The sequence below is a fragment of the Coffea arabica genome, chromosome 6e, assembly GCF_036785885.1.
Source record: "Coffea arabica cultivar ET-39 chromosome 6e, Coffea Arabica ET-39 HiFi, whole genome shotgun sequence".
In the NCBI taxonomy this organism is placed as follows: Eukaryota; Viridiplantae; Streptophyta; class Magnoliopsida; order Gentianales; family Rubiaceae; genus Coffea; species Coffea arabica.
Genome location: NC_092321.1, coordinates 49,647,073 through 49,667,205, shown reverse-complemented (window position 1 = coordinate 49,667,205; position 20,133 = coordinate 49,647,073). Strand labels below are relative to the sequence as shown.

At 37.5% G+C, this 20,133-nt stretch overlaps 1 long non-coding RNA gene across 1 annotated transcript; it reads left to right on the top strand.

The window, feature by feature from the left end:
- The first annotated feature begins 11,270 nt into the window (after positions 1-11,270).
- Positions 11,271-19,051, top strand: LOC113694611 (uncharacterized). The gene is made up of 2 exons (XR_003449431.2): positions 11,271-11,589; positions 13,731-19,051. It is a non-coding gene; the product is annotated as an uncharacterized lncRNA (long non-coding RNA).
- Positions 19,052-20,133: the final 1,082 nt, after the last annotated feature.

Sequence of the window (20,133 nt, the reverse complement as noted above, 5' to 3'; positions counted from 1 at the left end):
ATAACCAAAAATGACCCAAAATATCTTCATTTCTAAGCTTCATATGGCCGACCACCTTCAAGCAATAAGGGAAGAAAAGCTCTCCAATTTCTTTGCTCCAAGCTTGCTTAATCTTCACTTTTAACCGTTTAATTTTAGTTTTACTCCATAAAACCTCTTCACTTAGTGTTTGTGAGTTGTTTGGTGGAGTTGTTTGGAAAGCTAAGGTGACTAGTTGCTCTATCTCTTGTATTGCTAAGGTGAGTTGTGAATGACCCCTCTCCTTGCTCTAATGATGTTCAATTCATGATTAGTGGTGATATAAGGTGCAACTTTATGGATTATATCTTGATTTTTGTTGAATTGGTGAAGTTTTATAATTATTGGGGATTTTTCTGTTTTCATATGGATATGATTATGGGGTCATGTATGATGATTGGAAATGATATTTAAGGACTCTATGAGGTGGAAAAAGTGATTAATTGCAACCAATTTCTGTTTTGGACCAAAAATTGAAAAGTGAGGGTTTTGTGATGAACATTCTGTCCGAATTTTTAGGTCATAGATAGAGGCCGAATTGGCCTTGGCTCAAAACATGAAAGTTGTAGGTATTGATGTTTTAAGGGTGCCTGTAAAATTTCAGGTCAATTGGAGTAGTGTAGAATGAGATAATCCGAAATTACTATTGCTGTTCTGGGTTCATCAGGATGTTAGAACTATGTCTGAAATGGGTTGTTTTGACTGGAATTGTTTTGGATTTGGGTGTTGAGGTCTTCTGATGAAATGTAGCTTGATGTCCTATCTACCATATGCCTTTGAAATTTCTGCATTTGGACCTGTTTAGACTGAGTTGTACTGATTACAGCATAGTGTAATTTGTAAACCTGCAATTACGGTTCTGGTTTGTTATTTGGCATATTTGACTTAGTTGTGCTGGGATTTGGACTGAGTGACCTTCTACATTGTTGTATCCCTGGTTCTTAGCTTCGAAACGGTGGATCTTGCACCTTCATCCGATAATCGTAGCGCCTTTGGTGCCATTACCGCAAAAGGACGTCAAAACTGTTTTTCTGGTTTTGAGCTTAACTTTCATTTCCGGACTTTTCCCTAGTTTGACTTGTACTAGTACTACTTGGAACTTACTGAATGACTATTAGATGAACTTGTTGTTGTGTGTGTACCTTTGGGACTGGCTGAGGAAATAATGAAGCCTTGATGGCTGGAAAAGTAAAGAAATTTAGGGGAAGTGCTGTCCGAACTTTGAAGGGATTTGTTTGCATTGAGTTGTGATCTAAGACTCGGATTTGAGCAAGGCAATGATATATGATGGATGGTTTCTGAGCCATGGGGGTGAGTGACCCTAAACTATTTCCAAAGTACTTGTGAAATGTTTCTTATATTATTTACTTTTGAACTGTTTCCAAAGCTACTTTTGAACTGTTTTCTTGCATATCATGCGTGCTTATATGAAAGTGTTCCTTGTTTGATATATTTCGTTGACTTCATGACTTGTATTATTGATTGATAACGTGTTACGTGCTTTGAATGATTTCCAAAACGAGCTTTCTAGGCGAGTGTGTATTTTATCGCACTCGACCTAAATCAATGTGAAATTTTCATGATAAATGATTAAATGCTACTTGCGCATGAATGTAAGCCTTTTGGGCTGAACTGGCCATTGCCCCTTGTTACCGGTCGTCTCGAGCCAGAAACGGACTCGGTCGGGCGATTAGGGACCTGGGTGAACGTTTGGTATACTTGAGTATTACCTTTGTAGGTTGGTGGAGGTTGGTGGAAAATGATGCAATGTCAAATGAAAAAAAAAAAAAAAGGAAATGACAGGAGAACGAACGTATCTTTTCATGAATGTTACTATCGCTTTCCATTGTACATGTTTCTTGAATTATTGATACTCCATATTTAATGTTTTGTAAATGTTGTAATTGTTTCTGGACTTATCATTTGATTTATGACATCATTGAAAAGAAATATTGTTAAACCGATTTGATTACTGATTTTCTGGTTACTCGCTGAGCTTCTAGCTCACCCCAAAAATATTTTATTCCCCTCCACAGGGCTCAAAGCGAAGGAAGGCTTGTAGTACTTGTGCACGTGACTGGATGGCCTATGTGTTGTACAATTTGGATTTGGAAATCATTTTATGTATAGTTGAGAATTGTTTCCGCTTCGCTTTTGACATGTAATTATTGGAGAATGTGGTGTAATATTTGAGATTTATCTTGTAATCTGTTTGAGGACTGTAGTGAACGACTGAGTCCCGGCGAGAGCTGGGCAGGCGGCCCGCCGAACCCTCTGGTTCGCCTTAGGGGGAGGTGGGGCTGTCACAATTAACAACTACATTTATCCCAGAATCCGGAAATTTGTCCAACTAGCCTCGGTTTAGCATGCATGTAGCAGATTTCTGTTTCATTTTCTTTTTCTGATTTAACCCAATTAATTAGCTATGTGCAGAGCTTAATTATCTTGTTTGATCACCACTAATTAATATTGTGCAAAGCTTAAATAATCAGATTTAATCCAAAGTTCAGTTCGGTCATCATCAAGAAAGAAAACATTAACCAAGATTCTATTTCTCTCCCCTCGGATGACTTGCATGCTGCCGATCCTACGCTACTAAATTTTCTGGCTTCATCAGAGCTATGCAGCCTCATGCAAGGCATAAACATCCCATCTATAATTAGCTAATCATACCTCTAAGCTCTGATTGCATCGAATTAGCAGATTGAAGCTACAGATTTCCAATTGGCCTTGGGTGATCTTGCATGCAACTGATTTCATTTCAATTTTTATTTTTCTTGCCTAACCGATCTAACTATCCCCATGCAGGACTTAATCACTTAGTTTTTAGGTGATTAATCATAACTATAAGCTCAGATTGCCTCAGGGGAACCAAATTAAAGCTGCATTTCCATTTCAGCTTCTCGGCAAGCCCGTTTCTTCCAAATTGGATTTTTCTAATGCTTTGATTTCATCATCCGAATGCATCAACTTCACATGCAAGTCCTTAATCAGCTTAATCTACCTGTAATCTATTGCTTTCAGTCCAGAAATTACCTCTACTGGAATCTCACTCACGCGACAGATACTGAAGTTTCCTTCCTCTCCTCTCGGCTGGCTCACGCACGCGATGGTTTGGTTCTGGTTTTCTGGTTGCAGCTGGAATGGTGTTGCGGTTGGAACTGATGAAATGGCTGCAGCTGGTGGAGGTGAAGGTGCAGAAAGAACTCATGCACGGCCTCTCCCTTTCTTCCTTCAACTCCCGGACAGAACCAGAATAGGTTGCAGCTCACAGTTTTTTTTTCTTCTTACTCTCGGTTGCAGAAGGTGGCTCTCTCTCTCGGTCGATATTAACGAGTTAAAGGAATGAAGTGGAATGTTGTTGTGGTCTGAGGTGAAATGGTGGAATGGAGTTGCGGTTTTGAGGGAGGTTGAGTGCATGAGAGGATAAAAGGAAATGCAGTCCGACAGAGAATGGAAATGTTCTGATTTGAAGAGTGGCCAATGGAGCTCGGATGGTTGCATGGTAATTTTTCCGAAATTGTGGAGGGCCAATTCGGTCTTTTCACATTTCATCTAAATTTCCACTCAAGTCCTCAATCCTACTCTAATTCCAAAATTTACTCCGAATGCAATTTGAATGCCTACTAGTATACTCGTCTCGCAAAAATTAAACTATCGAGATTTTAACGTCCTAAGTATACTTGGTATACTTATATCGATTTTATCTAAAGTTTATCGATTGCATCTTAGTACTAAGGTTCCTATTAACCTTGAACATTATTAACGATTAAAGTTTAGCTAACGGGATTCGGAGAAATTAATTATTAAATAAACGAAATAATTTACCTTCGAAATATTAATTTAATATAATAAAACTAAGAAATTTAATAGTTTAGTACAATTATTTTATTTTGCACACAAAATTTATTTCTACGCACTTATTTAAAAACAATTAGATTTAATGCTAAAATTTATTAAGGAATTACAAATGCAAAATGAAATATGCACTGATATTTATATATATATTTTCAGGGTTCTCACAGTATTGCACATTTAAGGTCATGCATGCATATGGGTAGCTTGTTTATGTTGGAAAAATTATTGTGTGGGCTCTATGAACTCCCACTTTGATTGGATGGACTGATTTGGTGTATGATGATGAAATTAATGTTGGGTTAGTGCTTATATTAGTGGAATAATGTTGGGTTTTTGGTAGAAACTCAAGGAAGATGCAATGAACAAAAGTGACCATTTTACCCCTGCCATGTTCGTGCACTTTGGTGCAAATTTTTGAGGATCTAATGGCTTGTTTATGATATATATATGTTATATGGATGGTGTAGAAAGTTTCATTGAAAAATAACATGATTTGGTTGGTCAAATGTGTTGATTTCCAAAGTTTGGCAGAACTGGAAAATTTTCCCGGATTGCCCAGGCAGTCATCTTTTTTTCGGGGTTTAATTCCACTTTGTCCCCCCAAACTTTGAACGATTATCCACTTAAATCCCTAAACTTCAAAATGGGACACTTAAGTTCCTAAACTTATAAATACTTTCCACTTAAGTCCCTGAACTTATAAAATGGGACACTTAAATCCCTAAACCCTTATAAAATGGGACACTTCGACCACCAACGACATTCAGGATTTGTTAACAGTTTTCCTTAAGTGGGATGTATTTATAAGTTTAGGGACTTAAGTGTCCCATTTTGAAGTTTAGGGACTTAAGTGGGTAATCGTCCAAAGTTTGGAGGGACAAAATGGAATTAACCCTTTTTTCGGTTATAACTTCTTACTCCGATGTTGGAATCGAGTGCCGTTTGTGGCACTGGAAACTAGACATCCCCAGCTTTCTATTGTATAAAATTCACGTCCTGGTTCCACTTGAGTGAGCCAAACCATTCGTTTAAAAATTGCTGTCCTGTTTCGTTGGTTTACTACAGGGCAGAACATGAACTACAACTTGATGCTCAAATGCAGGCTAGTTATGAACGGATTTTGAATATGGTTTCTTCTAAGAAATTGTAGCTTTATGAATGTGTTTTCCAACGCCACCAACCACGCTCAAGTCCAAGTTGAATTGAGTGATTTGTGACCAAAGTTTGAAACTGACTCAGTGATGGAATTCTTCATTTTGGACTGATCCTTAACTAATCTTCGTTTGGGACTTGTTATTCGAAATTCTTGGTGTAAACCATGTACCAAACACATCTTGGCTGAATATTAGACCTTGTCTACACTAATGAACCATGTTTGAGGGATTTTCCTTGGCCAAATGCTTGAAAACGGCAAAATGGAAGTCCAAGGCAGATTTGCCTTGGAACTCCTTGGAACTTTAGTGGTTTCGTTAATCATCTTCCCATACGTATTTTTCTACAAAATTTTTCAGAGAATTAGTTCTTATATGGTAGTATTATACTGCTGATTTTGGTGCCATTCCGAGTCTGTTTCGTTGCTCAACTAAACTTCCAAAGTTCATGACTTGAGTTTGGAAAACCCTTGTTTAACAAGGAAATTCTAGTAACTTTGAACTACCATATCTTGGTGCTCAAAACTCCGATTCTTGATCCTCTTATTGTGTTTTAAACCTTGTTTGCAACACTAATTGATTTACAAATTTCAGAGGCTGGTTTGTACTGTGTGAATTTTGCCGAATTTTCAAAGTTGGCCAAAAACCAACCTAAACCTGTCTTCAATGCCCAAAATAGCAACTTTGAGCTAATTTTTGGATACCTTCCGTTTGGAATCATGGAAAATTGTCTTCTAAGAACTTTTAGTACTTTCTAAGAGGTTTCCAACAGTACCAAGTTTTCCAATTTTGGACTTGTAAAGAGTGAGATACGATTTTCCAAAGATCTCGTATCAAAATTGAAATTTCCGAATCTTAAGGAAATGAAGTTTTTCGAATCCTCCTTATTCCTTCGATATTACTTGAACGTTTTATACCTGATTTCAAAGATGAAAACTTGATTGCTCTTGTGTTTTAAAATCCCATCTTTGAGCCTCGATTTACGAATAATTGGGGTTCATTTTCATGAGATTTCCTCAGGTTGTGCACTATTACAATCTTCTTCGATAATTGGGGTTTATGAGTGATGAATCATTATTAATTACTCAGGCTCGTGCGAGGACCTTCAAGAGGATCACAGGGTTGACACTTGAACTTCAAGCGACTTTTCTTCTTGTTTACTTGGTGAGTGTCAAGTGTATATTAAATGCTTATGTGATTGAGATATTAGTTGTACGAGTGTTATACATGACACGTAAACTTACCGAGGCGAGAGTGTACTTTATCGCCCTCGTCCTCTTTCTCATGTAACTACGCGATACTTATTATATGAATGAATATGATTGACAATTGTACATGGATATTACGTGCTCGATTATTATTAGTGCATGAATAGTTGAAATCCTGTGGACTTGATACGTGCTTACAATGACTTGAAATTTTGGAAATGGAGTCGAGTGTGTACTTTACCATACTCGTTCTCATTTGAAATAAATGACTCGTGCTTGACCTAAATTGAATCGCTTCACCTGACTTGAATTGCTTGACCTGACATGACTTGACTTGGAAAAATATGCTATGGCTGCATAAGTCGATTGGAGCGATGTCTCATCGACCTCTGAACGATAGCAAGTACCACACCGATTTGGTGGGAGGTACCTCTCGAATCGTCTCAGACCTATTAACTGAACGATTGTAAGTACCACACCGATTCGGGTGGGAGGTATCTCTCGAGTCGTCTCAGTACTCTAAACCTCTGAACGATAGTAAGTACCACACCGATTCGGGTGGGAGGTACCTCTCGAATCGTTTCAGAACCACAAAGCATTCTTAGTCGATTAGAGCGATGTCTCATCGACCTCTGAACGATAGTAAGTACCACACCGATTCGGGTGGGAGGTACCTCTCGAATCGTCTCAGTACCCTAAACCCCTGAACGATAGCAAGTACCACACCGATTTGGTGGGAGGTACCTCTCGAGTCGTCTCAGAAACATAAATGGAATAAGTGAAGTGCTACGAATTTAATTACTTACCCGGGTGACGAGGTGTCGTCACAAGAATGTATTGAATTGAACCTGGGGCAAATCAATTAAAAAATTAACTCCTGAGAGCTCCTGCATCCTACTCCTGCACCCTATTCAAGTGTGTTTATTATAAATTGTGAACTACTCGAACGTTATGGCTTCCATTATTGTGTAAGTGTTATTATTATTGAACTACGTGTCTTGCATGTTTTCTTGGCCTCACGAGCATCCGCTCACCCCGTTAGATTTGTTTTCCTTAACAGGAGTTGAAATGGAAGGAATTATGATGAAACTTACTTGATGGCTCATTTGATTAGAATTTTGAATGTAATTGTTTAGACAACTTTTAGAAGTTGTATATTTTGGAAAAAGTAATTGTAAGTTTGAAATTGTGATGTAAGATTGAATACTTACGTATGGAAATGACTTCGTACTTTTATTCCGATTTTTATTGTTAGTATTAGATTTTAAGCTTGAATTGAATTTGTACCGAATCCTGGCGAGAGTTGGGCAGGCGTCCCGCGGATACCCTTGGGTTCGTCCTTGGGAGAAGTGGGGGCGTCACATAAATTCCACGTAGTCGAGTCAAAGTCTTGATCACAACTCATGTTGACACTCCGTCAACCACATCAGTATCAAATCCGTAGATACACCACTTTTCTTCGAATCCCGTCACCGTTACACTCCCTTACCGGGCCCGCTCATCAAAGTTTTGATAATACTCGAGTATATCATGGCAATAGTGCGCGAGTAATGCCGAGCAAGATCTCTCCAATAGATCATGCTCTACGAATATCTCATGGCTTGCTAAGCTTATCGACCAAGCCCATGCTGGCTCGAATCGCAAAGTTAATCAACGAGTTTGGGCGTCCCTCGAATACGAATACGAATACGAATATAAGTCGATGAGCAATGCTCAAATCGACGATTCCAAATAGGAATCACAATTACGAATCACATATACGAATCACAAATACGAATCACATATACGAATCACAAATACGAATCACATATACGAATCACAAATACGAATCACAAATATGAATCACATATACGAATCACAAATATGAATCACATATACGAATCACAAATACGAATCATATCCACATTACTATGTATAAGTTGAATATGAATTCACATAGCAAAATACGAATATAATTTCGTTCGAAAGAGAACGAGTTCGGTAAAGTACACACTCGTCTCAAAATTTCAAATTCACATAACGGATAAGAAACAGTTAACCACTTAACAACAAATTCATGCACTTGACACTCACCAATCAAAATAAGAGAGTGAGTGGGTAAACAAGCTTTTAGGTGTTCTTCTTGAGATCCTCGTGTAGGTCTCCTTAAGCACCTGAGCAAACAATAGTTATGTATTACATACTATCACTTGAAAATCCTTTCTTATCAAGAGAGGGATTGTACACTTGTACAATCTAGAAAATACCATAGAATGGGGCTTTACTTGTTCAAAATTCAAGGTTCTAAAGTAGTATTTATTAACACAAGGAAAAAAAACTGATTTCCTTCATGAAGACAAGCTCAAAATGGTCAATTAGTATTGAAGGATAGGGAAGAGTTTCAAAAACTCAATTCCCGTCAAGTTTGAAAATTTCCGATTTGAGGTTCAATCTTTGAAAAATCGTGCCTCACCCTTCATATGTCCAAAATTGGAAAACTTGGTACCGTTAGAAACTATTTCCAAAGTGCTAAAAGTTCCTAGAAGACATTTTTTCAAGATTCCAAATGGATAACATTCAAAATTCTGCTCAAAGTTGCTTTTTTGGACCATTGAGACAGTTTCTGGGTTGGTTTTTGGCCAACTTTGAAAATTCGGAAAAATTCACACAATGTGAACTAGCCTTTAAAATTTGGAACTCAATTAGAGTTACAAACAAAGTTCAAAACAAAACAAGCGGGACAAGAATTGGAGTTTTGAGCACCAAGATATGGCGGCTCAAAGTTACTAAAAAAGTGAGACCGTTAGGTCAAATTCCAGATTTAATTCACGAACGTTGGGACTTTGATTGAATATCGAAACGGACTCGGAATGGCACCAAATTTAGCCATATTACACTACCATATAAGGGATATTCCTCTGTCAAATTTCATAGAAAAATACGTATGGGAAGTTGGTTAACAAAATCACTAAAGTCCCACGAATTTCCAAGGCAAATCTGTCTTTGTATGTAAATTTTCCTTTTCCAAATATTCGGCCAATGAAAACATCTCAAATATGGTTCAATTATGTATACAATGTCTAAGAAGCCTCCAAGATGTGTTTGGTAGGTGATTAACACCAAGAATTTCGAAACAAGAAGTCCCAATCAAGGTAAAGGTATCAACTAGCCAAAACGAGGGTTTTTCAATCCCTGAGTCAGTTTCGAACTTCGGCGACAACTCACTCAATTCAACTTGGAATTGAGCGTTGTTAGTGGCGTTCAAAACTAGATTCATAAATCTACAATTTCTTAGAAGAAATCATTTTCAAAATCTATCCACAGCTAGCTTATATTTGAGCATCAATTCGCTGCTCAAAACAGAGCTCCCAGTGTAGATATGAAACAGGACAGTCATGTTCAAATGATTGGTATGGACTACTCAGGTAGAATCAGAACATGCATTTTATACCGTTGGAAAGCTAGGAATGTCTAGTTTCCAGCGCCACAAGCGCCACTTGATTTCGATATCAGAACAAAAAGTTATAGCTGTTTGAAAAACACTGCCAGAGCAGTTTCGGGAAAAATTCCAGTTTTACTGGACTTTCGAAAACTCAACATCTACCCATCAAAATCACGAAATTTTTTGATGAAACTTTCTACACAACCCACACAACATGTATACATCATAAAAAAGTCATTAGAACCACAATAAAATTGCTCTAAGGCCACGGCATGTACAGGGGCAGAAATGGAAAAAAAATTCCCTCATCACTTACTTTGAGTTTTCCTTCAACAATACAACCTATTTCCACTAGATTAAACACTAATTCAACATTAATAACATCAAAACACAACAAATCAGTCCATCAAGCCATAGTGGGAGTTCATAGAGCCCACACACCAAATTTCTAACAATTTAAAGATACCCATGAGAATCCAAGAGCTTATGAGTGTAATCTAACTTCCATAAATCAAGAATTAAGGGGTTGATCATCACTTACTTTCTTAAATGGTCAAGGCAGAAATTTTGGTCACTTTAAGCTGAAGAAAAACAGTGAGAGGTAGGTCCTTTCCTAGCTTATCCTGATCACCAAGTGATTTGAGTGTTGTGTGTAAAATTTGGAGGTGATTTGAACAAGGAATTGAGAGATAAAATGAAGGAAATTTTTCTGGTCTTCTTCCCTTGTGTTGCTCGGCTGGTTTGAGGAAGAAAAGAAGGGTGAAAATCTGATGTTAAAGCTTCTAAAGTAAGCTTAAAACTTGTGGCCCAAAATTGCTCAAGGTTGTCCACTAAAATGATGCACGTGCGCGTGCGTTCCGTGCTCGATTCCTCTCAAGTTTATTTCACTAGTGCACTAAACCTCTAATGCACTTTTATTCATACTATTATTATTCACTCTTAATGGTCTAAAAATGAAGGTCTAAAGTCCCTTAATTAATCGCGCACGCGAAAACGCGTATTCCCGAATTGTACGCGATAAAGTGAAATTTTCAAGAAATTCTTATAACGATAGTATCACTAACTAATAATTGAATACTTAAACATAAAAATACCTATTTCAAGATTAATGTACTCTCGGATCAAATATAGTCTCGAAAAATATGTACTCCTTATTTCTCGCTAAACGAGCTCTAAAAAAATTAATTTTACTAAAGAGACGTGTTAAAAATATAATTGAGACATTATTCCATAAATAAGTTCAAAGTAGTTGAAATAAATTATTCGGAGAAAATGAGTGAATAAATATTTAATAGAGCCATTAAAATAATACAAAAGTAAGAAAATAAAAATCTGGTTCCTTACATTGCGTATCCCTATTCCTTCCTTCTTTTTAGGTGTGGTAACAATCTCTCAATTAGGGCTGCTCATGAATTGAGCTGTGAGCAGCTCGAGTCAACATTCGACTCGATCTCGGTCAACACTGAACTCGAGTTGAGCTTGAATGGCTCATTTAACAAATGTGTCAAACTTGAGTCATTTGCATATAGGCTCATAAGCTCGTTGTGCTATGCAAAATTTCATAAATACCCCTACTTGTATAACTAATGACTAAATTAGAAATTAAATATTAAGTTCCTTCCAAATTTCCAAGAAACGCAAGACGAAACTTCCATTTTTGATTCTTCCTGTTCCTCATTCCTCTTTTACCCAAATCAAAAGCAAACCCTAGCCGTTACCACCGTTACCACCAGTCACCGCTGCCACTACCACCACTACCACCCTTTAATTAAAGACCATCTTTCTCCCTGAGTCCTTGTTTGTTGGCCAGCTTTAGAAGTAGCTGTGGTAACCATTTCATCAGCTCGATTGTTGGAGGCAAAGCGAACAGGATCTGCAGCTATGGTAGCCACTCCAAATCTCAGCATCTTTAGTAACCACCCAAACTAAGAAGGTTTGAAATTGCAGCACCTTACTTATATTATTTCCATTTTAATCGAGAAACTGGGATGCATTTTAATTAATTAAAATACAAACAAAGCAGGTTTGGGGGTTTGAAGTTTAGGCGAATTTTTTTTTTATTTTTAACACGACTATAGCTTGAAGTTCAGGAGAAATTTTTTTTTTCCAAATGAAGTAGGTTTCCAACTGTAGTAGAGCCAACATTACTAGCCTTCTTTGATGAGTGCAACTTCAATATTTCAGTTTACTTTGACCCAAGATCCAAAGAGAGCAGATCTTCTGACTCCAATCAAGCTCTTCAGCAACAATTAATGAAACGTTAAAAAAACCTACTAATCAAGACTGATTTGATTGGTTGCATGCCCTTTTCATGACATTTGGCTTACTGTCCATTTGATTCTCTAATTTTTTAGTTTCTAGATTCCATTTTCTTAATTTATTGTTCTAAACATGTTGGATAATATTGATCAACATGCTCGGATACGAAAATGCATGTTTTGGATCTATCTAAACATATCTCATGATATTTGATCCGAATCCACAATAAAAGATAATTGGCTTAGGTGCCCTAGTGTAGTGGATGGGTTCTTTCTTTTTATCATTCTATGTTTTGTCTTTGGATCTCTTGCTTGAGTGCATAGTTGGCAAAAAGTTTTGTCTTTGTTATATAACAAAGATACTAACTCTACCTTTGGTCATCTTTTTGACATAATCATCCCATAACTTAGTTGATACGGAGAAACACTTCGCGAGAGTCCACCAAAGAGCCGAATATGTAAGTTAGGAACCTAACTCTGACCCAAAAGCTTAAATCATTAGGTCTTAGACCCTTACTTACATATTAACCCTTTTTCTCTACTCTCGGACCAATGTGGAATATAATCCTTTACTTATAAACCTAACAAATCTCTTCCTTCAAAAGTAACCCCTCACATTAAACTCAAATTTGCAAGCCCTTCTTCGAACCCACTTTTATACTCAACACAAACCCACCTTATCACCTAAAGTCATCTCTTCTCCCAAACATGGACTCACTCTTTTTCAACATCCAGACTGCATTATGGATTCCTGCCAACCTTTTGGCTCTTTGGTCTAACACCAACCAAACCTCCTGCCAAACCCATAGCGCAGCTGGTCAAACACTAACTAAACTCCTTAGCACTTTGGTACTTCGATCCACTATGAAGAAGAGAATTTTCACCGATCTAACTTCTAGAAGAATCCACTTGCCTATGTGTATTCTAGTCTCGCAACCTGAAACTCTGATACCAATTTGATAGGGAGAAACACCTCAAGAGAGTTCACCAAAGAGCCCAATATGTAAGTCAGAAACCCAACTCTGATCCAAAAACTTAAGCCATTAGGTCTCGAGCCCTTACTTACATATTAACCGCTCTTTCTTTATCCCTCGGACCAATGTGGGATATAATCCTTTACTATTGAACCTAACATTAGTCTTGTTACCATCTATACTTTACTGGTTCTTTATTATATTGAGTATTAAAACCAAAATCACATCCATACTTACCCTTATTTTTCAAGATAAAATCTTGACAATGATATAAAGTCTTTCCTTCCGTTTTCATTCTTTCATATCTCGTTACTCCTCAACATTAAAACATACAGCATTTTTCATGTTTTTTGGAATAGCTTGTGGTTTTCTTCTTAGGAAATTTCACAAGAAATAAAAAAAGGACATATTCATCCCATAGTTAGAAATATGGCCCCGCCAATCAGGATTGATGGCTTGCGGTCGGAAGTTCTAGTGACTGGTGAAGCAAAGAAAGAAGCAATAAGACCTGCAATGTAGAGTGAAGGGGTAAAGGAGGTGAGAAGTTGGCTGTCAAATTTGCAGTAGTTGCTTATCTGGGAGTCTTGTTTCATTTTAGTGTACACTTCTAGGAAGAATTTCCTCAAAAATGGAGTCGTGTTTCATTTATTTGGTTCAAGTTGTTATTTTAAGTTTTTTGTCTTTTATTTGAATCTGTAATTTTGTTTCACCTCTAATAGCTGATTTAAGATTCTCATGTCAATATTGGGTACTTTTTAACAATTTTGTTTGAACCTTCAATTTTGTTACTAATTAGGCTGGCATTGAAAAAGAATTACTCTCATTTATTGTTTGGGGTTTAGGTACAACCACAATATGGCTATGACTCCCCAAGATGTTTCTTCACAACCAGTTAGATCAGCTCATGATTCTACTAGAAATAACAAGAGCGGTTTGGAGATGAAGAGCTAGCTAGTGAAAAAGAGCGGTTAGAAGGTGATACACAAGCACTGACCTAAACTTTGAATCAAGAGATTGGTCAAAGTGATGATATAGATGCCTTTAGAAAGAAAAAGAGAGCCAGAAAATCGGCTGGAAGGATTGATTTCAAAGATGTGGAAGTTGGGTCTAAAAAAACACTTTACTCGAAGTGTTTGCATTGTAGAGCTAAATTCAAGAAGACCAAAACCGGTACAACTTCAAGTTTGTTAAGGCATCTTAAGAATTATCCTGAATGATTGGAGAAAGTTTAAAAAGAAGAGGCAAGCCAGCAAAAGATTAAATTTTGAGCCACAAATTCTAGCTCAATTGTTCATTTCTATCTTTATACAGGTAAGTTTGATATGGCTGCCATAAGAGAAAGTGTCGTTGAGTGGGTGCTTATGCATAAGCATCCTTTTACAATTGTGGAGGAAGATAGTTTCGACTTAATAATGAAATGAGGGATGTCCCAATGGCAAAAAATCAGTCAGAATGTTCAATTGAGATGTTTTAATTCTTTCAATCAATGAAGGTTAAACTATTAATGTTGCCAAATGTTCTCGGTGGATTCTAAGTTCTTCCATTTGTCTTGCTAACATGGTCGATAAATTTTCCAAACTCTTTCTACTCAAAGCATCTACTACAATATTAGCTTTCCTAGGATGGTAATTAGTTGTCAAGTCATAATCTTTGAGTAACTCCAACCACCTTCTTTGCCTCATATTTAACTCTTTTTGGGTGAACAGATATTTTAAACTCTTGTGATCAGTAAATATCTCACACTGCTCCCGGTAAAGATAATGCCTCCAAATGTTCAATGCAAAGACAATTGTTGTCAATTTCAAGTCATGTGTAGGATAATTTTATTCATAAGGTTTTAACTGTCTAGAAGCATAAGCAATCACCTTACCACTTTGCATAAGTACGCACCCAAGACCATTTCTAGAGGCATCACTATAAATGGTGAAACCTCCTGAACTCGATGGTAAGATAGGTATTGGTGCTAATTGTAGACACCAAATTTTTGGTGTAATTTCATTTACTGTTTATTTTTAGTTTTTTATTTGTCGTGCTAGTTTTATTCGATTTTTAGTTTTTAGTTTATGGTTTTATTTTTTTTTTTAAGTTATTAGCATAGAATTTCTTGAAATGAAAAAAGAGGAAAAGGAAAAATCATGAAAAAAGAGGAAAAAGGAAAAGAAGAAATAGCATTTTTGTTTTTATGTATCTATTTTAGTCATTTCTACTTAATTTAAATTTTGTTTTTGTTTGATTCATTTAGGAAAAGAAAAAAAAGGAAAATGATGAAAAAATTGCATTTTGTTGTTTCTAGTTTGTGTATTTTATCCAATGTTAATTAAGTGGGTTTTGTTATTATTATTGTTATTATTATTATCATTTTGGGTTTTGTTAAAAAAAAAAAAAAAAGAAAAAAAGAGACAAATGCAGAAAGCTGCGTTTTGTCGCAGCTTTGCAAGAGAGGACCTGGGCAGTCCCTTAGCTGCAAATATAGGAGAGATGGCTGGGGTTTTAGGGTTGGAGATGCTGGTATAAATAGCAAAGGCAGCAGCCGCCGCAAGGGGGATGGCATTGGAGCGAAGGTTGAGCAAAAGAAACCCACGGAGGATAGGGGGGACGGCTAAAAGGAAAAACGGTGAACTGAGAATAGAACAGAGAGAAGGGGAGAGTTCTTTGAAAAGAACGGCAAAAGAAAAACACAAGAGCCAACGGGTAGCAAGAGAGAAATCTGGGGGTAAGGCGGCGAAGGAAGAAATCAAACAACAAAAGGCGGCTGGGTAGACTTTGTGGCTTACGAAAAGCATTGAAAGCTGAGAGAATCAGTGGGCTAAGAGTAGAGGGAGTGTGTGTGACCGGAAAAGGAGAACCAGCAAAAGGAAGGTGATTTTGGAGAAGCCATGAAGAGCGGCGGCTGAACAAGAAGGAACGTGGCTGTGTTCCAGAAATTTCTTCACCAGAAACCTGTGGCGTTGAAGTTGACATCCTCACGCAAGTTATTCGATTTCTGCTTGGTTCACAGGATCCCCTACGGTGCTAAAGGTAATCCCTTTACTTTATATCTTCTAGCAAGCCCAACAAATATGAGAATTATGTAGGTTTGAGACTAGTTTTGATTCATTCTTGCCGTTTCTTTTTGCTGTTTCTGTTTGTTTCTGTTTGTGTGCTCTTCTCATGACATTCAATGGTTGGTTTCTTGCATTTTTGGGATCGTGTTTGGGAGTTTAATGGACTTGGATGATTAGTTTTCTGGTTGGTTTGAAGGTCCGAGGGAGTGAAGTGGTCACTTCATGGTCCGAGAATGTTTTCCTGGCTGCATTTTCATTGCTAAAACAGATATCTGGAAAATTTGTGTGCATTTGATGATTAAATGGTGGGTTTTAATGAGATGTTTTCCAAAAAGCCTACGATGACATTTCAGCTTACATAAGCTTTGTAGCTACAAAACTTCTTCGCAAAAGCAAAAAGAAGCTGCATTCTCTGTTTTTTCTATTCTGTGATTGCACATTCGGTCCTTTCACCAAAGTTTCAGGTTTAATCTGTTTTGTCCTGAGGTGGGAAGTCTAGTGTTAAGATTGAATGGTTGGGTCCAAAAATATTTGAGCTTTGGCTGAATGTTTGCTGAAAACAAACCAGTCAGGATTGCCGACCTTTTGCCCAGAATTTTCCAGTTTTTGCATGATTTTTCTGCTATGTTTCGGTTGGTTCGAATGTTGAAATGGTTATTATGACACTTAGATTGGTCTTGGGAGTTTGTGTTTAAACAAACTTGAGTTGGAATTGAATGCTTGCTCGTGACATAGACAATGTGTAGCCGAATCATTTGCATGAACCAAGAAGATTGCATCAGTTTCTGCAATGTTTTTTGCTTGGTTGGTGTCCTTGTTTTTGTTTGCTGCATAACTGGGTTGCCATGGACATCTGCTATCAAAGCTGCATTTAGAATTTTCCTGTTGGAAACTTAGAGACAAAGGTCATCAGCTCTTTTTCATGCGTGAAACCAATAGGGAAAAGCTGCGTTCGTTTCTCATGTTTCTGTTTTGTTTTTGTTTACGGTGCTAAAGCTCATAAGCTGGTTTTCGTCATTCGGTTTGCTAGTTCAATCTTGTGTTTCAAGGATCAATGATGAAGTTGCACACTTTAATCTGAAACTATGAATGTTTGGATGTGAACGCCATGCGGTTTGAAGCTGCAAGTTTTGCAGCAAAGGAAACGTTGCCAAAGCTGAAACCTTTTGTCGTTGCATGCATGTTTTTCCAGAGCTGAGTATGATGTTTTCCTGAGTTGCTTGCTTGCTTGGATCATGGTTGCTTAATCCAAAGTTGTTAGTTGCTTAATCCTAGCCGAAGTTGTGTATTTGAACCAGAAAATCTGAGTCAGTTCACAAGCAAAGTGCAGCAGTTTCATTCTCGGTTAAGTGAAGCTTAATAGGAAATAAATTGCAGACTTGCCTTTCTTTATAGCTTGTACCGAATCTGCATTATGTATGTGGGAGTTATGTGTTTCGTTGCTTGGCTTGGAGCTTTGTTTTTTGATTGAAAAGCCTTGAATCAAAGTTTTGTCTAGAATCCCCACTTGAAATGAAATGGCAGCAAGCTTGGTTGCAGAAACAAGTCTTACGTAGCATGCATGAAATATATTCTAAAAATTGCACTTTGACCCCCAAGTCTCCCCTTGTTCTATTATGGCCCAATCAATTGCATCATTCTCTCAATTTGGTCCTTGATAGCTTTTAATTTTACAATTTCGTTGCTTGTTAGCTTCAATTGACTACCTGCCTTGTTTCAATTGCATTTAATTCCTGACTTTGGGGTTTTTATGACTAAGTGAGCTTTGTTTTGCACATTTCTTTTATTTTCTTCCTTAAATAAAGTGGTGCATTGACCTTTTTATTATTTTGGAGGGTAATTGAATAATTTCACTTCATTGGGCCCCGATTGCAAGGGAGGTACACTCTATCCCTCACTTGCACTTTATTTTTCCTACGTGCTCCTATGTGTTATGAGAATATGCCTGTCTACTTCGCTTTCCTTACCTCTTTGCACGCATTTACTTACTTTCTTTTATTTAAGTTTTATGGGGTATGTGTACACCTCTTGGCTTGTAATAGATAGGGCTCGGAGAGCATCTGGTCCATTTCCCTTTCCCCTTTATGCTTTCATGGGGTATGTGTACACCTCTTGGCTTGTAATAGATAGTGCTCGTAGAGCATCTGGTCCATTTCCCCTTCCCCTTGGTTGCTTGCTTTTGTTGTTACATGTTTAATTGCTTTATTAGGCTCTTGCATCTAGTCGAGCATGCTAAATGCTATGTGCTATGTGCTTACGAGTATTTTGGCATGTCTACTTGCTTTCATAGCCATGAATGAATGGAATGGATGAATGTACGTCGCCACACTAGTCCAACGCTAGTTGTGGCTCATTATTTCATTAGGAATTCATAGAAAGGGCTAGTCCAACGCTAGACCCAATAGAATTTTTCCTTTATTTTTCATTGATGCATTATTTGCCTGTTCACTACATATCATGCATTTTTTCTTAGTTTTATCACTTGGCATGCTCCTCGGACCCCCTTTCCCCTCATTTTAGGATTTTTGCATTTCATGATAGTTGTAGGGTCCATTTGCTTGAGGGTCCCCTTCCGATAAGGGAAACGAGCGAGTGTGGCTACTCGATAGCCTTAGCACGCTAGTTTCGCCTTCTAATCAAAGGGAAAATCAAGTCACGATTTAGGTCTCCCCGTACCCAATATGCATGAATTCCCTAGGCTCATGCATTCTCAATCCACTCTATCATTACACTTTCACTTTTGTCTCATTTGCACACATGCACCTTTTTATCACCCTCACTTGCACATGAACACTTTTCCTCCCATTTTTGCACACGTGCACCCTTGAGTTTCTTCGCTTGCACACGAACACTTTTATCATTATTTGCACACATGCACTTCATATTATCATTTCACATACCGTACATTGCCCACTCACGTGCACACTTTCATTTACATATTTATTTTCTTTTATTACTTTTTCAAACTCATGTCCTCACATTGCACGCATGCATTTCATTCATTTGCATCCCACTTGCATTATTCGTGACTTCTTCAAAAGATTGATATTGGGCTTCACAATTAATGTGATTGGCACCACTCAACCTTTGAAGGGAAATTTCCCCCAATTCCCCTAGGTCTAGGGTTTGCATTCATGTAGGGCACTCAAATGTAATAAATTCTTTGGTTAAAACAAGAAAATCTTTGATTAAATCAACGCAACTAGCCTTGGCTAGGTCAAAGGGGTGCCTTGGATTCTATCCTTGCCTTCCCCTTTGTCAAACGTGACTCCCGAACCTTTTTCTTTGGTTTACGTAGACTAGGAGTCGTTTTAAAAAGGGTTTATTACTACTTGACTTTAAAACTCATTTTTGGGTGACTTGGTACACCTTAAACCATTACCAAGTGGCGACTCCAAACTTTTCATTTCAAAACCCTTTTTAAAACTATTTTTTTGGCCAAATCGTCGCTTTCCAAAGTCCCATGGCCTTTACTTTTACTTTGCACACGTTCACACACCACACTTCACACACATACATTCACTCGAATCGAAAAGTGGGGCGCGACACTAATACTAATTTCTGCTTCAACTCTTCAAAACTTGATCCACATTTAGGAATCCACTCAAACTTAACCTTCTTTTGTGTTAAGCAAGTATTTGGTAGAGTAATGGTGGAAAACCCTTCCACGAATTTCCGATAGTAACTAGCTAATCCAAGGAAATTGCAAACCTCGGCCGCATTTGTTAGTCTAGGCCAATCCACTATAGCTTGTATCTTCTTTGGATCAACCGATACACCAGCTTTTGAGATAACGTGTCCTAAAAAGGACACGCTCTTCAACTAAAATTCACATTTGTTAAATTTGGCATATAGCTTCTCATCTCTTAAAATTTGCAATACTTCCCTTAAATGTTTCTCATACTCCTTAGAAGAAGAATACACCAAAATATCATCAATGACCACCCACCACAAGTTTATCCAACTGCCTTTTAAATATCCTGCTCATTAAATCCATAAAAATGGCAAGAGCATTAGTTAATCGAAAGGGTATAACAAGAAATTCATAATGCTCATACTTAGTTCTAAAGTCACTCTTAAGAATTCCCCCAGTTTAATTCGTAAGTAATGATAGCCCGATCTCAAGTCAATCTTAGAGAACACCTTGGCACCCTTCAATTGATCAAATAAATCATCAATTCAAGACAATGCATATTTATTC